Genomic DNA, 22897 nt, shown 5'->3' on the forward strand with positions numbered 1-22897 from the left:
CTGACCCCCGGACTTCATGTCTATCTATAGAGAACCACTGCTATATCCCTAAATACCCCCCTAAATCAATCTCTTAAGTACAGAGACATGCTTAGATAATCACAGTAAAATGAACAAATTCGGAAAATTTAACTGATGTAGTATTGCTATCTAATATATAGTCCAGACTCAAATTTCTCTGGTTGTCTGAATAATGTGCCTCACAGGTGGGGGGATGGGTGAAATAGATAAAGGGGATTAAGACATACAAACTTCTGGTTACAAAATAAATAAGTCACAGAGGTAAAAAGTGCAGCATAAGGAATATAGCCAATAAGATTGTAAAAATGTTTGGTGACAATGACTGACTGTACTTACCTGTGAGCACTATACTCTGGTTTCTCTTCAGATCGAATAAATCTTTCACCTTTTACTTACCTGTGAGCACTGTGTAATGTATAGAATTGTTGAATCATGTTTTACACCTGAAATTAATATAACATTGTTAATTATACTTCAGTTTTTCTCTTTTGTTTGAGAGACAGAGTGAGTGATAGTGGAGGAGGTGCAGAGAGAGAAGGAGAGAGAGAATCTTAAGCAGACTCTTTGCTATCAGCATGGAGCCCAATGCAGGGCTCAAACTCATGAACCATGAGATCATGACCTGAGCCGAAATCAAGAGTCGGACACTTAACTCATTGAGCCACCCAGGTGCCCCTACCTTTCAGCTTTTTATTTTTTTTAATGTTTATTTATTTTTGAGACAGAGAGAGACAGAGCATGAATGGGGGAGGGGCAGAGAGAGAGGGAGACACAGAATCTGAAGCAGGCTCCAGGCTCTGAGCTGTCAGCACAGAGCCCGACACGGGGCTCGAACTCACGGACCGTGAGATCATGACCCGAGCCGAAGTCGGACGCTCAACCGACTGAGCCACCCAGGCGCCCCACCCTTCAGCTTTTTAAATGCAGGATGCTGGGGCGCCTGGGTGGCTCAGTCAGTTGGGCATCCGACTTTGGCTCAGGTCACGATCTCGCCGTTTGTGGGTTCAAGCCCCGCTTCAGGCTCTGTGCTGACAGCTCGGAGCCTGGAGCCTGCTTCGGATTCTGTGTCTCCTTCTCTCTCTGCCCATGCCCCGCTTGTGCTCTGTCTCTCTCTGTCCCTCAAAAATAAATAAATAAATGTGAAAAAAAATTTTAAATGCAGGATGCTCAGTGGCACCTGGCTGGCTCAGTCAGTGGAAACTGCGACTCTTGATCTTGGGGTTCTAAGTTTGAGTCTCACGGTGGGTATAGAGATTACTCAAAAATAAAATCTTTTAAAAAAAAAACCCATGGGATGCTCAGGTGGATAAAATGTTTATGAAAAAAATAATGTACTTCATAACAATTGTTTTTCCAATCTAGGAGCATACATTGTGTGCCGTTGTCTCTGCCTGAAGCCAGCTTTTGATACCTGATTTTGACCATTTTGCTCTGACCATTTTGCTTGTGCTGCTTCATTACACCCCCATTTCTAGGTCTGTGAAACTTTCTCCCCCCAGTTTCAGCTGTCTGAGCGAGTCCAGCCAGGGTGGGCACAAATCGAGGGACCATTGCATATTGAGGGCCATGCCGTGAAGAGGCCCTGTGCTTTGCCTCATATTCCGCCTTGTGGGAAGGGCAGTATTGGCGGTAGATTTGCCTTTGCTTATACTAAATCAAGAAGTCCTGGGGCACGCAGCCGGCTCAGTCAGCGGAGCATACGACTCTTGATCTCTCCGGGTTGTAAGTTCGAAGCCCATGTTGGGTGTGGAGATTATTTAAAAATAAAATCTTTCCAAAAAAAAAGAGAGAGAGAGATTGAGAAGTCATGGCCTAGGCAGGGGCTTGAGTTGCCAGCAGAATAGGATTAGCTGTTACAGCTTCTGCTGCATGGGAGGGCTGTGGAGCTGCATGTTGGGTAAGAAGTGCAGCATGAATGAAAAGCTGTTCCTCATCAAGATGCTTCCGAAGCTATTTTAAGAGTAGGCTGAGGATTGTGTGTGGATGTCCTTGGAGCCTGTTTGGTTGCCAGGGGATCTTCTTCTTGTGATTTATCATGGGAGCACGTGACCAATGGCACACCACAGTGTGGCCAGGACTGTACCTGTGTGTCCTGTCTTTGACGAGAGACAACCTGAAGAGGCCACTCTGCCAGCTGTATTTGGTACCACGCTGCACGCGTGTCCTTCTGACCTTGGCTTCCTCTCACGTTGTACAGGTATATATTTTTAGGTTGATCCTACCATGCCCAGCTCGCACAATGACAATTTTCTTTAAATTCTGCAGCGGCGGTCGTGGGCTGACAGCCTGCCCCCACTGCGTTGTGAAAGAGAATTGCTCTCTCTGGCCTTTTCAGGATCCAGATTTTCTACAGCGTGTTCAGACACTGATCCTGCTTCCTGGCAATGTAACCATGAAGGCATCATGTAAACTCCCAGGTGTCCAAAGGATATAAAGTTGCCCTCCCTCCCTCATCACCCATTCATTCATTCACTTATTTGTTAACAAGCTTTATTAAATGCTATGTGTTAGGTTGTGGGGCCTCAAAGATAAATAAGAATTTTCCCCTCAGTCTCCGGCGGTTTATAAATACACAGAATATCAGACTGGAAGGGACTGTCCAGTCCAAATTTTGGTCTTATAGGCAAGGAAACTACAATGTTAATGCAAGGCCATATAAGGGAGATTGAGACTTACTACAGTTTAGCCAAAAGTAGGTGATACAGAGGAAAGATCCTTGGGGTGGGAAATAAGCCTGGGTTCTAATCCCAACTCAGTCAGTGACTGGGTGTGACACCTGGTCAGTCATTTTACTTCTTTGGGTCTCAGTTTCCGGCTCAGTCAATTGAGTGTCCAACTTTGGTTGTCATGATCTCGCAGTTCATGAGTTCAAGCCCCGCGTTGGGTTCTGTGTCGACAGCTCAGAGCCTGAATGAAGCCTGCTTCAAATTCTGTGTCTCCCTCTCTCTCTGCCCCTCCCCACTCACAGTCTGCCTCTCTCTCTCTCTCAAAAAGAATAAGTAAAACATATTTTAAAAAATTGTAAAATTAGTAACCAATGACTGAGAAAATATACAGTAACAAAAAGCTAATATGAGGTCAGAAATTAACATCATTTTATATTAACTGGAATTTATTCATCAAAACGGTATCTACAGATATTTGAAAAATATTTTTAACATCTTTTTTTTAATTTTTATTTTTTTTATTTTAGAGAGAGAGCACGTAAGGTGGGGGAAAGGAGCAGAGGGAGAGAGAGATTGAGATTCTCAAGTAGGCTTCATACTCAGCGCAGAGCCCGATGCAGGTCTCTATCCCATGACCCTGGGATCATGAGCTGAGCCAAATTCAAGAGTCGGATGCTCAGTTGACTGAGCCACCCTAGCGCCCCTCAATTTTTTCCGTATTTTTCTCTCCTCAAGTCTGGATATTTTTACCAACCTATCTTCCAGATCACCGATCTTGTTCTCGTTAATCTGCTGCTGTTAGACATTTCTCTCTCCCCCCCACCAATCAATACACAGCTTTTATTGTATCTTTAACATACCACAAATAAGTCTGAGGAATCATCTGACATCTTGCTGTTTCTGTAGCTGGGCAATTTAGCTTTCATTCATCAGCCTGCTGAACTGTTCCCTTTTCAGAAACAGATACCATCCAAAAGCCTCCTGATATCCTTGTTTTTAACTCTTGTGGCCTGCAGAATCAAAGCAGCTGAATTTGATACAAGTTCAATGTCATTTCCTTCAAGAATTAACTCACCTTTCTGGGATTGAGATACCAAAAAAGTAATGCCAGGCCTCATCCGAACCCCATGGGTATATTTTTTGCCCAAGAAATTTTGGATTTCAATAAGAGAACCATTCTCTTGAATAACAACATTGATGGAGAAATGAGTGTATACAGACCTCATCTTGTAACGGAAGCCCGGTGTAACGCCCCCAAGCATGTTCTGTGTATGACTGAAGATAATGCGGGCGGTAGCCAGTTCCTTTCCATTTCTCTGCCATTTATCAGTTCAGAGCCTCTCCTTTATCTTTTCAAGGACTACAAGCTCTACGTTGATGTGACCGAAAGTCCTCCACAGTGTTCCTCTGGGGTCCTTCACGGTAACAGCGCACCCCTTCAGAGTGATGTCAACACTTTCTGGAATGTTGACAGTCTCATTGCTGAGAACAGTCTTCGTTCTCCCAGCAGATGCGGCAAGAAGAGAACCTTGGCAGACACTTCTGTTGTATTACTGCCCGGCTTTCAGCTTTCCTCTCCCACACCATTTATGATTCAGCACATTTCTCAAAGGTAGAAAGAATTATACTTTTTTTTAAAGTTTATTTATTTATTTTGAGAGAGAGAGAGAGAGAGCATGAGTGGGGGAAGGACAGAGAGAGAGAATCCCAAGCAGGCTCTCCGCTGTCAGCACAGCCCCTGACATAAGGCTCGAACCCATGAACCATGAGATCATGACCTGAACTGAAACCAACAGTCGGATGCTCAACTGACTGAGCCACCCATGTGCCCCATTTATGCTTTAATGTAGATTTCTCCATATCACCCCATGTGGTCTGAAATTTATACTTCAGTTCATATCCTTTTTTTTTTTTTTTTAATGTTTATTTATTTTTGAGACAGAGACAGAATGCGAGCGGGCTAGGGGCAGAGAGAGAAGGAGACACAGAATCAGAAGCAGGCTCCAGACTCTGAGCTGTCAGCACAGAGCCCGACAAGGGGCTCAAACTCACCAACTGTGAGATCATGACCCGAGCCAAAGTCGGACACTCGACTGAGCCACCCAGTCACCCCAGTTCACATCCTTTTGTAGGAAGCAAGTATCATCTCAAAACCCTGATATCAATCAGACGTGTTTATAACCGACTTACAGACCACTGAAACACTGTGGACATATAAAGTGCAAACATTATAGGGGCGCCTGGCTGGCTCAGTCAGTAGAGCATGTGACTCTTGATCTTGGGGTTGTAAGTTCAAGCCCCACCTTGGGTGTAGAGCTTACTTAAAAAAATAAAAAATAGGGTGCCTGGGTGGCTCAGTGAGTTAAACATCTGACTTTAACTCAGGGCATGATTTAGCAGTTTGTGGGTTCAAACCCCATGTCAGACTCTGTGCTGACAGCTCAGAGCCTGGAGCCTGCTTCGGATTCTGTCTCTCTCTCTCTCTCTCTCTCTCTCTGCCCCTCTCCTGCTCATGCTCTGTCTCTCTCTGTCTCTCAAAAATAAACAGAAATAAATAAATAAATAAATAAATAAATAGTAAATGTTAAGGGGCACCTGGATGGGTCAGTCGGTTAAGCATCTGACTTTGGCTCAGGTCCTGATCTCATGGTTCAAGAGTTTGAGCCCCGCGTCAGGTTCTGTGCTGACAGCTCAGAGTCTGGAGCCTGCTTCAGATTCTGTGTCTCCCTCCCCTACTTGCGCTCTGTCTCTTTCTCTCTGAAATAAATAAACATTTAAAAAATGTGTAAAAATATTTTTTAAAAGTGCAAACATTGTAATTCATCTTTTTTCTCTCCTTTTATTATTCACATGGGCCATAAGTACCAATATACCCATTCAGTTCAACACTAGGTAGATGCAAACATTGTGGGAAAAGCTTTAAGCGCCTTAGTACATCTAATAAAACCATTGCCCAAGGGAGAAATTCCAGAGGGAGGGTGTCCAGGCTTGCTCTCTGAGCAACAATATCTGTTTGGAATAAAATTAGTTTCTTAGGAAAATGTATGAAGCGGAGTACAGTAAGGGACTTTTTTTGTTTATCTGAAATTCAAATTTAACTGGTCATCTTGTATTTTTATTTGCTAAACTGGCCACTGGTGTGTATCCTCTGTGGATGGTGTCTCTAAATGAGAATTGATTCCAATATTACGGAAATCTTGATAATGGGAGTCACAACGTTGACTGGTCATTAATGCAAGTAAAAAATGGAAATAAATTGGGTTTTGAACCCAGCCCCTTATTGAATTGTCTTATTGTTCTAACTCTTTTTCAGCTGGTTTTGTTGGCTTTTCCAGATATGTAAATATTTCACTGCAAAAAATGACGAATTTACTTCCCCCTTATCAATTTTGATTCCTCTCATTTTTTTCTTAGGAGGTACTCTCGTGGTAATACCAAGGTGGTGATAGTGGTAACAGTAAATGTTTTAGTCATCATTGCTGTGTAACAAACTACCCCCAAACTGGCATGAAATAATCACAGATTCTGTAGATGGGGAATCTGGGCAGGGCACAGTGGGCATGACTTATCCTTTCTCCTTACTATCTATCCGCTGCCTCAAGTTTAAAGATTTAAAGGCTGGGAATGATTCAGTAGCTGAGGGGTGGAATCATTGATGTCTTCACTCAACATTTCTGATGGTTCTTGCTGGCTGTTGGCTGGGGTCCCAGGCTGCCAGCCTCTGGCTGACACACTTAAACATAACCTCTCTGAGTGATCTTTCCCAATATGGTAGCTGGCATGACAGAAGTAGAAAGACAGAGGTGTATTGCATTGTTATGATCTAACCTTAAAAGTCACAAAGCATCAGAGCTCCTGGGTGGCTCAGTCAATTAAGCATCTGGCTCTTGGTTTCAGCCTGGGTCATGATCTCACAGTGTGAGTTCAAGCCCTGAGTCAGGCCCTGGGCTGATAGTGTGGAGCCTGTTTGGAATTTTCTCTCTCTCCCTCTCTCTCTCTCTGCCCTTCCCCTGCTTGTGCACACACACTCTCTCTCTCTCAAAATAAATACACTTTAAATGTTTTTTTTTAACTTTATTTATTTTGAGAGAGACAGTGCATGCATGGGGGAGGGGCAGAGAGAGAGGAAGAGAGAATTCTAAGCTAGATTCGCCACTGTCAGCACAGAGCCCAATGCAGGGCTTAAACTCACAAAACCAAGAGATCATGATCTGAGCTGAAATCAAGAGTCAGTTGCTTAACCAACTGAGCCACCCAGGTGCCCCTAAATAAATAAACTTTCTTTTCTTTTTTTTTTTTTTTTTAAGTCACAAAGCATCACTTACACCGTACTATATCTTCCCAGACAGATTTGCGAAGACCACCCACAGAGTCAAGGGCAAGGGAGGAACATAGACTCTTCACCCAGTAGTTGGATTGTCAGTATTACATTCTAAGAAAAGCATGTGGGATAAAAGATTTCCTTGTGGTCACCTTTGGAACATACAATCTGCCAAAAGGAACAGCCTTGTGTTCCTGAGTTGAGTAAAAATCCTTTCAGTAAAGGAATTTCATCTTTAAGCCTCAGTTCAGATTTGTTTATTTATCATGTCAAAGAAGTCCCCCTATTTTTAAGTTTTTAAAAAATAAATAGTAGATGGTGAATTTTTTCAAATGCCTTTTCAGCATCTATGAATCACCTATTGAAGAAGCAACAAAATAAGGTAAAAATGAATGAGGTTGTATTTGCTTCCTTCAAGCCACGCCTGCAAGTTGATCCCTTCACTCAGTGAGTATTTCTGAGCACTTATTGTGTGCCAGACCCTGTGCTAGGCACTCAGAAACAGAAGTGGTTCCAGCCCTCAGGAAGCTTATAGCCAAAATGATCCAGGTCCAATTAAGTACCTGAAATCCGACCTTTGTGCCAACAGATGCAGAAAGGGGTGTTACTTCCGGCCCTCCCACCCATATCCTAAACAAACTTGGTAACCTGCTCGGTTGGGCAAACTCTCATTCCCCATGGGGTATTTACATATATAATTTTAGCCACCAGAGGGCAGTCACACTTAAAAAACACTTCCAAAGGGGAAGAAAAAAGACCCACCCATTCCTTGAAAGGCCATGGAGAGGGGTGGGGGGGTTCCTGGACTAGAGTCAATCGACATGGTGGGACTCACTCCAATGGGGACATAACCCAGCACCTAAACCACTCTCCCACTTCAGGCCTCAGGGTCACACCAATTTAGCACGAGGCTCTGGTCCCTTGAGTGGAGGATGATGTAATGGAAACTGACATGGACCGTAATGAAGTAGCTCAGAGGGTCTGACAAATCAAACACTTCAGAAGTTAACTGCATAGGAACCCCTACGGGGAGGGGCCTAGGGCACCCACACACCCACCACCCTTCAAGTCCTCACTGAAGAGAGTCATTCAGTGAGTATTTATTGAGCAGTATATATTCAACAACCAGCCCTGTATGGGCAGGAGAAAAATAGACTTGTTCTGGCTCCAAAGAGGGGTCTCACTTGCACAATACTATGAGAAGGCAGGAAGGACAGCCCCACGGCCAAGAGCGTCCAGTTAGGATGTCCCTTCTCTCTGTTCCAGGAGAAGCACGCAGGAGACCACCCAAGACAATAGCCTCTCCAGATGCAGCATGCAGCCCTTATCCTTGGGGTCCTGCCAGTGAAGGTTGTGCTTCCAGAAAACCCAGGCCTTCTCCTTCCTAGCCTAGGGTGAGGGATCTAGGTCCAGTTTTTTGTTTTGGTTTGGTTTTTGCTTGTACCACGTGTTTTATCAGAGCTGCACATCCCCTTCTCAATCTGGGGCTTGAGCAGCTTTGGGAACACATAAGCGACAGAGACTTTCAAGCTCTTTCCTACTCAGCCTCCTCCCACTCCCACATCAATGAATGCATAGCCCACCTGAATGAGAAGAGGGAAAGGGAGGAAAATGGTTAATATCTCGAAAATACTCTCCTTCCACAGGGCTGTGAGACTGCACAGGACTTAGCCTGAGTCTGGCATAGGGCAAGAACTTGGTGAGTGTTAGTTATTATAGGTCCACAATCCCTTGCTAGAATTTCCAAAGCTTTAAAAACCCAAAGGTCTTTCATAATTCGTTTGGCAAAACTTATCTGCCGTGAATTCATTTGGCAGCAAAAGCTCACCCGAACACAACACCACTGATTTTGGTGTATGTGGACCACTTGGTGGGAGTACTCATGTATTCCTACAGTATTTGATCACAGGGTGTTGTCCCAGACTCCACTGTGTGTGTTGTGAGTCTATGGTGTAAGCACTTGATTGTCTTTCCAAAATCGACCATTCTCAGTTCTAAAACATAACTGGTCCCCAGGACCTATTTCTATGTGAAATCTAGGTTCTATATCATATCGCTTCTATTATCTAGCTATGTGACATTAAATGTGGTAGACAGACCCTAGGATGGCCCAAAGATTCATGTCTCCTGCATCATGCATGCCCTGTATAAGCCCCTCCCTTTGAGAGTGGGCAGGACCTGTGACTTGCTTCTAAGTAACTAGAATCTGGCAAAGGTGAAGAGATTTTGAAGATGTAATTAAAATCTCAAATCAATTGATTTTTATTTAATCAAAGGGCAGATTATACTGAGTGAACCTGACTTAATCAGGCAAAAGCCTTTAAAAGAGAGACTAGGCCCTCCCTGAGATCAGAGACTCTGTCAGTTGTTGGCTTTGGAGGAGCTGAGGTGCTGTTAGAGGGCCTCGGGAGAGGCCCATTTGGCAGGGAACTATGGGCAGGCATTAGTCACAGAAAACATCCACCTGACCACCAGCAAGAAATCGAGATCTCAGTCCTGCAACCATAAGATGAATTCACGAAGGAGGAAATGCTGCCAGCAACTCGAAGGGGCCTGGAAACAGATCTTTCCCCACTTGAGACTCTGATGAGACAGCAGCTCCAACTGATACCTGGATTCCAACATAGCAAAACTCAGAAGCAGTGGACCCAGCTAAGCCAAACCCAGGATCCCGATCCGTGGAAACCGACCTAATAAGTGTGTGTTGTTTTAATCCACTAGATTGTGGTCATTGGTTATGCAACATAGAGAACCAGCATGTCAGAGACATCCCTTAACCCCCCTGGGCTCCAGTTGTTCATCTGCAAACTGGGGAAGTGGGCACACATAGGAGTCTTTCCAGCTCCAGCTTTTGGAGACTCTATGTACGGGGCATTTGCTGGGTGCTTTGGAGTTAGGAGCTGGGGGGAGACTAGTTCTCTCAGTGGGTAAGCAGATGCAGGAAGGGTGTCATTGAGGCAGCTGGTGCACAGGCAGAGAAAAATGCAGGCAGCTGAAGACTCACCCTGAGTCCCCAGTGACTCGGCTGCCAGGCTGGACACTGACCACAGCTGGCATTGCTCCTGGCTGCAGGAGCGATCATCTTTCAGAAGCAGGAAAAACAAGCATCCTCTTTTCCCTGCTCTGGAAGGGACGCTTTACCACGCTGGGCACCCGCCCCCATCTCTGTCAGCTTAGGAAGGGGCAGAAGATTCCCCTCTCACAATCTTCATCTCCAGACATCTAAAGCTCTTGGGCTGGTGACCTCGGGAACTGACCTGGGGAACTCAGGGGGAGCTGAGTCAGGGAGGGCATCAGGTTTCCTGTGAGCTCTTGGCAACTCTCTGAAGTGGGTGAGGGTGTGCTTCTGTGTTCTCCCACCAGGCCAATCCATCACGTCCCCTTGCTTTCCTCACTCGTACCGCCTGTCACAGGGAACCCAGACCACCGACAAGCCCCAGAGGTGGCACATCAACTCTCTGCCTTCCCTCCCCCAAATACTCCCTCAGACACAGCTCACATGCTCATTTGACTGGCTGAAGTGATTGTCCCTTATTAAATTCCTTGGAGGATGACCTCATTAAGCCTTGTTATGGGTCACTTCTATTTCAGGGAGAATAAATTTGCTGGAATCTTTCTATGGTCGGCTAGTTAATTGAAACCTGAAGTAGGGGGTGGGGGAGGGGTAGGCATGGGTGAGGTGGTGAGTGGGTGGCCAGTGTAGACTGGCGGAGTGAGGAGCTGGGAGCTGGTGCAAGGAGGAGGCAGGGGGACCTTATGAAGGGTACCGATAAGAAGGAAGACGCAGGCCGTGGAGGGGGAGGGGAGACAGAACAAATGCACACTGCAGCCTGATCTGCCAAGATAGCCTCCTAGCTCCCTCCCAGGCCTCTGTGCTCAACCCTGCTCGACACATGAGTCCAGACCAGCACGAAGTGATAAGGGCCCAGGCCAGGATGTGGCAACAGAGATGGAAAAGAAGGAGATGTGAGAGGACTTGGAGACCAATTTGATATGAGGACAAAGGAGAGGAAAGTGCTCAAGATGACCTTGAAAGATCTCTGGAGAACTGGGGAGATGTGCCAGCAAACAAACCCAGCAGAGGCCTCAGATCGATGCCGAGCTCATAGCTCTATTGTTTAAGGAACACTTTCTTCTTCACCCACTTCTGAAAAAATGTTTCCCATGTCCAGTTTTCTAGCTCTTCAGTCATGATGGGCTAACATGAACTGGGTGCCCACTGTGGATCGGCCCCCGTGCTGGACACAGGGGACGTGAATATAAATAAGCACCTTGCACGGCCCAGGGTGCTCCAGACCTTCCTAAGCAGTTAACGGCTCTCAGAATGTTTTACTTCAATTCCCTGTTCAAACAGTTTTGCTGATCTTCAGGATGGGCACTTCACAGAAAGAGGGCATAAAGATGGAAGAAGGTTTTGTGGGGGGGACCTTAACATCAAGTGAACGTGTGACATTTGGTACAGCTGGAAGACAGGTGGCCGCTAATTAGTCGAGGGGCCCCTGGCTGGACTCTTGAACTTCTGGGCCTGGCTTCCTTCACCTGCAAAGGAACAAGGAGGATTAGGTGATTCTTGATTCCTGGAAACTCTCCTACCTTACTTTCTATGCTTTGTTTCATGAATGTGCAGTGCTGAGACAAGTTTGATTTCTATAGATGTGTAGGGTACTCCTTTATTTCAGAAGACGGTAGTAACGTGAGCACCCACGGAGTGGGTATGGGGCGTGACATGGAACCTTTATTCCCTGCTTCTTGTGTTCCAATCTGGAGGTGGCTCCACTGGGCCACATTTCTGGAGTCTCCCTGGTTTCTGTCTCTGTCTCTTGCCCTCTCTGCAGGAAAGATATCTGACTGGGAAGTTTGAAGGAAGGAACGGAGAGCATGCTTCACTAAGACCAGCTTCCTGAATCCACATGCCCAGCCACCTCAGAATGTGGCTGTATTTGGAGACAGGGCCTTTCAAGAGGTAATTAAGTTAAAATGGAGCTCTTTGGGGCACCTGGGTGGCTCAGTTGGTTAGGCGGCTGACTTGGGCTCAGGGCATGAACTCGCGGTTCGTGGGTTCGAGCCCCGCATCAGGCTCTGGGCTGACAGCTGGAGCCTGGAGCCTGCTTTGGATACTGTGTCTCCTTTTCTCTCTGCCCCTCCCCTGCTCATGCTCTGTCTCTCGTTCTCTCAAAAATAAATACAAATTAAGAAGAAATAAATACATAAATAAACAAAATGGAGTTGTTAGGGTGTTCCCGGATCCACTACAGCTCACATCCTTGGGAGATTAGGACACAGTCCATACAGACTGAAGAGAGGTCCTATGAGGACGTTGTAGGAAGGAGGCCATCTGCAAGCCAAGGAGACCTTAGAAGAAACTAACCCTCTGACACCTTGATCTTGGACTTCCAGCCTCCAAAACAGTGAAGAAATAACTTTCTGTTGTTTAAGTCCCCTGTCTGTGATACTTCACTATGGCAGCCCTGGCCGACGAATACACGATTTTCTTTGGGACTTGCCTGCCTACAGAGGGTGTATATTCAGGACTGCTCATCGTACAGAAAACCTACTTTCTGGGAGAGGACTGAGTCTGTTAGGTCCGTCTGCTGCTAGGTGAATGTCTGTCTGCAGTGGCTGGGACATATTAGGAAGTCCCTGGGGGCGGCACATGTGCCCCATGTCCTCCAATCCGGCTTTCATCTACTGTAAAGTTGACATATAAATGTTCATCTATTTCCTGTGTCTGTCTTCTCGGTTCCAAACTAGAGGAGGAGCTGGGACATGGTTATTTATTGCACATCCCCTCCCACCTCCTCCAGGAAAGGAAAAAAGGAAAAAGTACTGTAGTCCATGTTACATATTAGTTTTCCCTGGGGATTTTTTTTTTAAGTTTATTTTATTTTTGAGAGAGAGAGTGCAGTGCATGCACACGGGTGTGCAGGGGAGCGGCAGAGAGAGAGAGAGAGGGAGACAGAGGATCTGAAGCAGGCTCTACACACTGACAGCAGCGAGCCTGACTCAGAGTTCAAACTCACTCGGGGCTTGAAGTCATGAACTGTGAGATCATGACCTGAGCCAAAGTTGGACGCTTAACCAACTGAGTCATCCAGGCGCCCTTTCCAGGGGACTTTGTTCTTTTTCCCAAACCCGTCTCTTAACTGATGCCCTTACCACGCCCAAATGGGTGCTTTCCGTCCAGGACCACTCATTCCCAGGATGGCCTGGCTCTTAGATTCCACTGGGATGCCCACCTAGAACACCTTTCCTCTTCTCTGTGCTGCAAGATTCTCTTCATTCTCTGAGTCTTGGCTCAGAGGCCTCCTCCTAGCTGAGTCCTCCTCGGCATGCATATTTCTATTATTTTGTCACACAGTCCTAATGTTAGGTGACTTCATGTCCGTGTTCTCTACTAGGACAGACCAGGCTGAGCGCTGTACCTGGAAAGACTTCCTCTGGTCACATCTGTGTCCCCAGGGCTCGCATGGTGCTTGGCTCCAAAGCAGGAGTCCATAAAGGGCTGGAGTATGAATGAGTGGCAGGATGACATTTTGACATATTAATCTGTGTGTTTCTCATAGTTTTCCACCCCACCCCTTCCATTTTAAGTATACTGGCCAGTTGGTAATTCCTTAATTTGGGCTTGGTGCAAAGCAGACGAGCCTGAGTTCAATGACTTCCTGTCCTTTGAACAAATCTAAACTCAGTGGGTTTTCTGTACATTGTGGGGGAAGGGTAGGGGTAAAGAGGGAGATGACATTTGAGAAAGAAGAAATGAAGGTCTAGAAAGGGGGAGAGAGTTGTGGGTGCCCTTACCCTTGATGGAGGTGGCCAGCAAAGATTTTTGCTCCCCAAAATGACATGAAAACAGAGTCAGCTACTGCCCATCACTGGGGTTTGGCAAATGATGTATCTACATTGGATGAAAGACAAGACCCCACCCTACCTTTCTGGGCACTTGAGATCTGAGGTCCTAAGTGGGGAAGGGAAATGAAGCTTCAGGAATGACCGACATGGACTTTCTTGCCAGCTGGGGCCTTGGAGTAGAAATTAAATTGATGTAGGGGTGCCTGGGTGGCTCAGTTGGTTGTGTCTGACTCTTGATTTCAGCTCAGCTCATGATCCCAGGATCATGGGATTGAGCCCCATGTCAGGCTCCAGGCTGAGTGTAGAGCCTGCTTAAAATTCTTTCCCTCTCTCTCTCTCTCTCTCCCTCTCCCCAGCTTGTGTGCTTTCTCTCTCTCTAAAATAAAAAATAATATAAAATTTTTTAAATTAAATTGATTTATAGGACATAAAGAGGGGCACAGGGCTGGCACAGTTGGTAGAGCAAGTGACTTTTGATCTTGGGGTCATAGGTTTGAGCCCCACCTTGGGTGTAGAGATTACTTAAAAAATAAAATCTTAGGGGTGCCTGGGTGACTCAGTGGGTTAAGCATCCAGCTCTGCTTTTCAGCTCAGGTCATGATCCCATAGTTTGTGGGATCAAGACCCACATCAGGCTCCCAGACTGACAGCACAGAGACTACTTGGGATTCTCTCTCTCTCCCTTTCTTTCTGTCTCCCCACCTCCACCCTGCTCACACATGTGCACGCATGCACGTGTGTGCTTTCTCTCTCTCAAAATAAATAAATCTTGAAAAATCTTGAAAAAATTTATAGGACATAAAAAAAGGTGGTATTTCTTACATACTTGAGTTGGAGGATAGATTATCATCCACTAGGAATGAATTCTGGAGCCTTTAAGTCCTGAAACGTTGCTCCCCATCCCCCTCTTCTGCCCCCCAAATTTTGCCAAGACTTGAACTGGTCCAGAATTTAGCCCCTCATCCCCTCATCTTTTGCCTGTAGTGTGGCCATTTGGAGAATGTTTTATCATTCTCAAGACTGGATGGTGACCTGTCCTCATGGCAGCCTGGCACAGCCCCAGAAGGGGAATTCTTCAGCCACCAGACGTCTCCTTCCAGACACTGAAGGCTCCAGTAAGGCAAACTGTATCCTTCACTCAAGGAAGATGGAGAGTAGAAGTCTTGTTCAAGGCCAAGCCTCAGGCATGAGAGGGTGAGGAACCCAGGGAGACCAGAGAAGAAGCTCCACAGGAAAATGAACCCAGGTGGGTGGGGGTGGGGGTGAGTCTGTGTGGGATAGGAAGGATTCCTCTAGTCAGCACTGGGCCATTGGGAGCAACGTGCCCAAGCATGCCAGGAGATCTATAGAGTTCTCTCTCTCTCTCTCTCTCTCTCTCTCTCTCTCTCTCAGACCCACTGGTTACCTCCACTCTACTAAAGACCTCTTAGAAACCACAAGCATCTCTATCCCATCTCCAGCCTCTCTCTTGTGCCTGCTGTCCCCCTTCACCTCGATGCAGAGCCAAAGCTCCCAAGGAATGGTGTGGTGACGGAATGTCTGACTTTCTCATGCTCCTTCAGCCTGGGGACACAACATCTATCTCTGAGGTAGACTGGGGAGGAGAATATATGTTGAGAGGAGGAGAGCAGACCAGCAAAGAGAAGAGGGGAAGCTGAGTGGGGACTGGGGGGGGGGGGGGGGACAGAGGGAGGAAGGAGAGCTTGGGTTGAAGTTCCCCCAAAAACAGAGTCTGAGACAAGAGCTTGCACATAGGTAGTTGACTTGGGAAGCTCCTCGGGTAGAGGAGGGAGGGACTGGGAAGAGTAGCATGTGGAAGGAGGGAGAGACATTCCGGGGGAATGCTACCACATTGGTCTCCATGGAGGCTGAACGGAGTATGGTCCTGCTGGTCGCCTCTGAGGAGCACTGCAGAAGGGGCCATAGAGTTGTCCACCCGAGGGAAAGAAGACAGGACACTCATCTACCAGTTTCGGCCTCTGCTGGCTGAGTGTCACCCCGTGGACTGTTGATTCCTTCTTTCCTCCAGGTTCATCCAGAGTCCTCTGTCTGAGGACAGGAGGGAAGCGGAAGAGGCATGCAGCCGAAGCAGAAATGTGGGCCAAGAAGATGTGAGCCGGGACACAACGCAGGAGCGGAGGGTAAAGAAGATGCAGCCAAAGAATGGAAGGAGGAAAGAAAAGAGGGAACAGCGGTGGGGAGGGGAAGACAAGACAAATGTGATTGGTCCCTGTTTGGGGGAGAGATATAAGCCCAGCAGGGGCACCCTTGAGCATCTGGGGACCCTCTGCAGAGCTCCTGATATTGGCTGGGGTGAACCCTCAGTGTCACTGCCTTGTCTGCCACTAGAATCTGGCAGGCTGGCTGGCAGGCACAGGGGAGCCTTGGCAGTGACAGGACATCCCCACCCCCTGGTAGCCAGGGGCAACCTCTTTGGGGCCTTCCAGGAAGATAAGCTGCCTCCTTAGTGTTTCTGGCTCTTCTAGTTCAACAACGTAGACTTAGGGTTTCTGGCTGAAAACACACGTCTCCCAAGAGGCAGATTAATGGCATATGGTTATACAAAAGGATCGTCACCTGCCAGAATGAAGGCAAGCTTCCTGCAGTCCCTGTGGCAATAGAAAATCCAGTTTGGGGTACGGTTGCCACCCTTACTCCAGAGGGTTGGGCGAGGAAACAGGCTCTTGAAGCTTCTGAAGTTTACAAAGGCCTGAAACGTCCCATATTTGTATTCTGTTTACACTGTGCGCCCACTGTCAGCCCACCGCAGAGCGGGACTCTGACTTGTTTTAGTACTAATAATCAATAGCCCAGATTTATCTCTCAACTCTCTTCTTAATATTCTTTCCCTTTGAGTTATTCTTGTCTTCTTTAATTGTAAATGCTAGAGCTTCTTTGTTCCTGGTATACGAGGACTGAGAAAACAGTTGGGGCTGGGGCTTGGTCAGAACACATAGATGAATGTGCGTTAGATTGGTCCTCCCAGGCTGTCAGATTGTTGTGACTTGAGAATTCTGAAGAACCTGGCTAACCAAGAATATCTCTCTCCTCCCAGCTGACCTGCCTAGATGTCTGAAATTCCTATCTTTTATGTCATTCCCTGATGACTTCTAGAGAAGTGTTTATTTTAGTTGGACAAAATGCCATCACCTGGGAGAGGCAGTGTGTTAGTCAGCTATCACTCTAGTAAGAATTGGGTTGCTTAATTAATTTTTGTTACGATGTGGAGACTAGAAGCCTTAGAAATTGAGTCCTAGGCCAGGATGTTTTGGGTGTCAGAGGTAGGGAAGAGAGAGGCAAAGAAGGCTACAGTCCTGGGGCCTTGAGTGGTGACAGGTAACAGCACTGACTGGGTCAAGGAGGGTCCTGGATGTAGTGAGAAAAGACACACCAAAGAGAAACTGATTTTACAGTTTGCCTTAGGTAAGGCCACCTTGTACATCCCATAAGCAAGGTCTTAGGTCTCTGAAGACAGGGACTGGCCAGTGTATATCTTGTACATCCTTCGGACTGACCCACAATACATGGGTGTGTGTTCTCTTAGGTGACAGAATGGAGCCAGCTGTGCACACGTAGTTCACTCAGTGAGGCCTCCCCATCACCCCAGGGAGGGATCTTGAGCTGTCTCCCCTGGGAGCTGGTCTTTTGCTCTTCTGGGGACTTGAAGGACTCATGGCAAAAACCACAAGTGGAATTAAAAGCCAGAGCAGCTCTACTAAGTGCATTAAGGGACACATTTCTCCAAAAAGCAAAATTAGTAAAACAGAAACCAAAGCCTGTTTTCTGCAAAATAAAAGGGTGCTCTCTCAGGCCCCCTTCTTGGCCCGGTGGTTACTCGTGGTTCCCAGTAAATGACAGTTGCTCCAGAGGAGGGAGTCCTTTGGAAGCTGCCTGGTTTCCTGCATCCCTGGGTCTGGCCCGTCTGGCTGGCGAGGGCTCTCCCAGCCTGCTCCCCTACATGGGTTCGGTAAACCTCTGCTTTGTCTTTCCCCCAGGGGCCCGTCCTGTTTCCCAAAGCCCGGTGCCTTTGCACTGACTCCTCAAGAGAGGAGTCACATGAGATCCTCTGCTTCATTTAATTTTAGGTTATTGTTGCTGCTGTCAGTCTATTGAAGTACTTTAATGAATGCTCGTATTGTTCTCAGGCTGGAGCCTTTTTCAAGTGATCAGCACATTATAAAACACAATAATGGTCTAATTCCCACCCCCCCCAACACACACACGCGCGTGCACACACACACAATGGCATCCCTAAGGCCTCCAGATATGTGCGGTGGTGAAGAGTCTGGGGCAGCAGAGCTGGGTTTGGTCCTGACTCTCCTGTCCAGTGCTGGTGACCTGAGGCAAGTCATTCATTCATTCATTCATTCATTCATTCACTCACTTAGTAAGCAATTATTCAGTATCTCCTTGTGTCATATAATCTCTGCAAAATGTTAATAATACCTGCTCTTACTTTCCTGATACCTTTCCTGACTGTTTAGAAGAGCTAATGAGGGGCGCCTGGGTGGCTCAGTCGGTTAAGTGGCCGACTTCGGCTCAGGTCATGATCTCGCAGACCGTGAGTTTGAGCCCCGTGTCGGGCTCCGTGCTGACAGCTCAGAGCCTGGAGCCTGTTTCAGATTCTGTGTCTCCCTCTTTCTGACCCTCCCTTGTTCATGCTCTGTCTCTCTCTGTCTCAAAAATAAATAAACGTTAAAAATTAAAAAAAAAAAAAAAAAGAAGAGCTAATGAAATCATAGTGTTCAAGGTAAACTGCACATACATATGTTGTTTCGGGAAAAAGATGAACACAAGGGGCGCCTGGGGGGTTCAGTTGGTTAAGCGTCTGACTTCGGCTCAGGTCACAATCTCACAGTCCATGAGTTCGAGCCCCACGTCGGGCTCTGTGCTGACAGCTCAGAGCCTGGAGCCTGCTTCGGATTCTGTGTCTCCCTCTCTCTCTGCCCCTCCCCCATTCGTGCTCTGTCTCTCTGTCTCAAAAATAAATAAATATTAAAAAAAAAAAAAGATGAACACAAAATTGGAGGAGAGGGAGGTGAGGGCCCAAATCACAGCAGTTGATACATCACTTGTATGAGAAATACAACTATTCTGGACTGTCTCTGCCCTGTATTTTTGGATCCCATCCTTTCCTCAAGCCAGACTTTGCCTGGGATACCTTTCTCTTCATCTCTATCCTTGGAAGCCCTGCTTTCTCCAAGGCACTGGTCAAAAGCTTCCTCTTCCACAAAGTCCTTCTTGCTCTCGGGAATTAATTTCTCCCTCCACATGCTCTTCCCCTGCTTTGGGGATTGCTGTGTTCCACCCGTGAACTACTGTGATTTGTTTCTAGAATGAGCCCTATTACTAGACAGACACCAGTGTTCTGGAAGGAGGTATTGGCTGTTCTTTTCCAGGAATCGTGGCTCTGCCCCTTCAGCTCATGTAACCTTGGTCAGGCGCATTGTCTTCTCTGAGCCTCAGTCTCCTTCTGTAAAACCTACCTGCCCTTGCTGACTGTAATGAGGATAAATGAAATACCACATGTGAAGGGCCTAACACCGTGTGCCTTACTTTTAGTGGCTGGGCTTGCAATAGATGTCTTTTAAATAAAATTGAAGGGCATGCACGCGTACTTCTTTGGGTGCTCCTAAGACACAGGTGGAGTAGATGACCGCTTAAGGGGTGCCAGTGGGGGGGGGGGGCGCTGGATGGCTCAGTCGGTTATGGGTCCGGCTTTGGCTCAGGTCATGATCTCGGGGTTCGTGAGTTCGAGTCCCGTATCGGGCTGTCTGCTGTCAATACAGAGCCCTCTTCTGATCCTCTTTCTCCCTCTCTCTGCCCCTCCCTGGCTCATTCTCTCTCTCTCTCTCTCTCTCTCTCAATAAATAAATTAATTAATAAACAAACAAAAAAACAAACAAACTTAAAAAAAATAGGTGCCATTGAGGAATGTTGGGACCATCTCCCCACAGGATTTGGTACCTGAAATATCACCATGAAAGATTAATTCCTCCTCAAAGTCACTCCTTTACGTTTCAGTACCACCGGGAAAGGCAAAGCATCCAACTACTCCACCTCCTGGGGTCTTGGGTGCTGGCAGCATTGGCCACCGGTGAAAAAGTAGAGACACCACAGGGAAGGGAGGTGAGGAGTCTGAAGAGAGATTTGGTAGGATTGGTCTTGCTAAAAATAACATGTTTATTTAAAACATATATTAAGGGACACCTGGGTCACTCAGTAGGCTAAGCCTCTGACCCTTGATTTCAACTCAGGTCATGATCTCATAGTTAGCCCCATGTAGGGCTTAGTGCTGACGCACGGGGCCTGCTTGGGATCCTCTCTCTCTCTCTCTCTCTCTTCTCAATAAATAACTAAATAAACTAAAAAAAAAATACAACCAAGTATATTAATTTTCAGTCCAAGTTTTTAGGATCCCGAGTGGTTTTTTCCTGACGCCAATTCTCTGACAACAGTTAGGTGTTCAACAATTCAGTTCAATTCTGACACTAACTACCCAGAGTTAGCCTAGACCCCACAAGAGGGCCCCCACTTCGGATGCCAGCACAAGAAAAGTCCCCAGGCTACCCACACTTATGCCAGGCAGACTACAGATTTGGGGGTCCCCATGACTCTCCCATAAGTTCGGTAATTCGCTAGAAAGTCTCGGAACTCAGGAGAGTACTTTACTTATGATTACTGGCTTTCTATAAAGGATACAACTCGGGAAGAGCCAAATGGAAAAGAATCATGGTGGAAGGGGGGCTGGGGGCTGGGGCAGAGTTTCTGTACCCTCCCCCAGAGCGCCACTCTCCCAGCGTCTCAATGCGCTCCGCCAGCATGGGGGCTCTGCGAATGCTGTTGTTTAGGGGTTTTTATTGAAGTTTCAGGATGTAGGCACAACTAATTAAATGAGTGGCCATTCGTGACTGAACTCAATCTCCAGCCTTTCTCCCCTTCCTGGGATGGGGGTGGGGCTGAAAATTCTAACCTTCTCCTCCAGAGGTCTGTCCCTCTGGCAACCAACCCCCAATCTGAAGCTACCTGCGGGCCCACCAAGACTCCCCTCATTAGCACAAACTCTGAAGTGTCTGCAAGGGCTTTCTTAAGAATGACAAAAGGCACTCTTATCACTTAGGAAATTCCAAGGCTTTTAGGAGCTCGGTGCCAGGAACTGAGGACAAAGACCTTATAGTTTTAATTAGGCCACAGATCCCCTGATGTTGCTCTTACTTAAAAACCATAGTTTTCAGAGCTGGAGAGGGGAAGGTGGGGGACAGGGGACCTTCTCCATAAGGCTGGTGTTTCAGTTGCTCTGAAGTCCTTGAGGTTTTTTTTTTCAAATCACGGTGTATCTTTGGAACTCCCTTATCTGCACGCCCCTCCCCCACCTGCCCAAGGAAGGTCCCTAGGGCTTCAGGCCCTTCCCTTCTTTCCTAATGCTTTCCTCCCCTCTCCTTCAACAGTAACCAGATTTAACCTTTCCCGTCCCAGAGCTCTACCTGCCCCCCAGTGTGATCAGCGTGGGGTCAATGCCTTGCCAGGTTGTTTGTGGGCGGAGAGGATCTGCTGTCTGTGGTCCTGCTCATAACACTCAGTAGAGGTGGAGATGTCACATCCTGCTTTCCTCCTGGTGCTTAAGGAACTCAGCCCAGCAGGTCCAGACTCCTTAAGCTCACATCCAGCCCCCCAGCCCAGCAGGCCCAGACTCCTTAAGCTCACATCCAGCCCCCCACCTCCCTTCAGGCCTTCCCTCTCCTCGCCCCTCTGCTGTGCAGCCACAGGCAGTCTGGCCCTGGGGTTGTCGTCCTCCAAACATCCCAGGGACTTTTTCACCTCTAGCCCCTTTTTCCCCAAGGTCAGCTTCTCTGCATACTCTTTTCTCCCGTCACATATATTTATTGGATTGTCCTGTCTGCCAGGCTCTGTGCTGGACACCCAAGGGGGCTTGGAGAAAGAGAGGCACGGGCTTTGCCCTCGGCGCTGACTCTCCTCCTTTGTAACAGAGGTGGGGCGGGCTCCAGGTTCCCTCAGGCATCTCTCCTTGCCCTCGACTCCACTCGTTGCCTGCCTCCTCCCAGCCTCTCGCACCACTTCCTTGTCTTGACATCCTTTCCAGTTTCTGTGTCTCCTTAGGCAGATCCTCAGATGGACTTCCTCCATTCACACCCACGAACGAGTGTCTCTCCCAGAGCAGGGCCCCGTGCTCTCCGGTGACTCAGATGGGTGAGGAAGAGGAGCATGCACCACAGGCACCTGGGAGGGCAGATGTTACGGAGGGAACAAGCTGCTCCTGTGATGGGCAGTGGAGTAGAAGATTGCAGCTTCCAGCCTGGAGGCCCCGCAAGGTCGGGTGCTGTGTCATTCAGAGCTAGTCCTTACAGGAAAAAAATGAGAGGGCAACACACACTTGTTGAAAAAATTTAAACTATCCTTTGCATTTATTTTCATGTTTTAATACAAGTTATAGACTTTCCTGGGGCGCCTGGGTGGCTCAGTCGGTTAAGCATTCGACTTCGGCTCAGGTCATGATCTCACGGTCTGTGGGTTCGAGCCCCGCGTCGGGCTCTGTGCTGACAGCTTGGAGCCTGGAGCCTGCTTCGGATTCTGTGTCTCCCTCTCTCTCTGCCCCTCCCCCACTTGTGCTCTGTTTCTCTCTCTCTCTGTCTCGGTCTCAAAAAATGAATAAACGTTGGGACGCCTGGGTGGCTCAGTCGGTTAAGCGTCCGACTTCGGCTCAGGTCACGATCTCGCGGTCCGTGAGTTCGAGCCCCGCGTCGGGCTCTGGGCTGATGGCTCAGAGTCTGGAGCCTGCTTCCGATTCTGTGTCTCCCTCTCTCTCTGCCCCTCCCCCGTTCATGCTCTGTCTCTCTCTGTCTCAAAAATAAATAAAACGTTAAAAAAAAATTTAAAAAAAATGAATAAACGTTTAAAACAACTTAAGTTACAGATTTTCCATATAGAAGGGATATCAAGGGGGTCACCTGATTGGAAAGAGGGACGGGGAGCCCAAGACAGAGGAGCCTCACTCAGCCACCCCAGTGAACAAGGGAGCTGA

At 47.4% G+C, this 22897-nt stretch overlaps 1 pseudogene; it reads right to left on the bottom strand.

Annotated features, from left to right (window-relative positions):
* Nucleotides 1-3333: 3333 nt before the first annotated feature.
* Nucleotides 3334-10065, bottom strand: LOC122203140 (annotated as a pseudogene).
* Between the last annotated feature and the right edge of the window lie 12832 nt (nucleotides 10066-22897).

The sequence above is a fragment of the Panthera leo genome, chromosome D3, assembly GCF_018350215.1.
Source record: "Panthera leo isolate Ple1 chromosome D3, P.leo_Ple1_pat1.1, whole genome shotgun sequence".
Classification (NCBI taxonomy): domain Eukaryota; kingdom Metazoa; phylum Chordata; class Mammalia; order Carnivora; family Felidae; genus Panthera; species Panthera leo.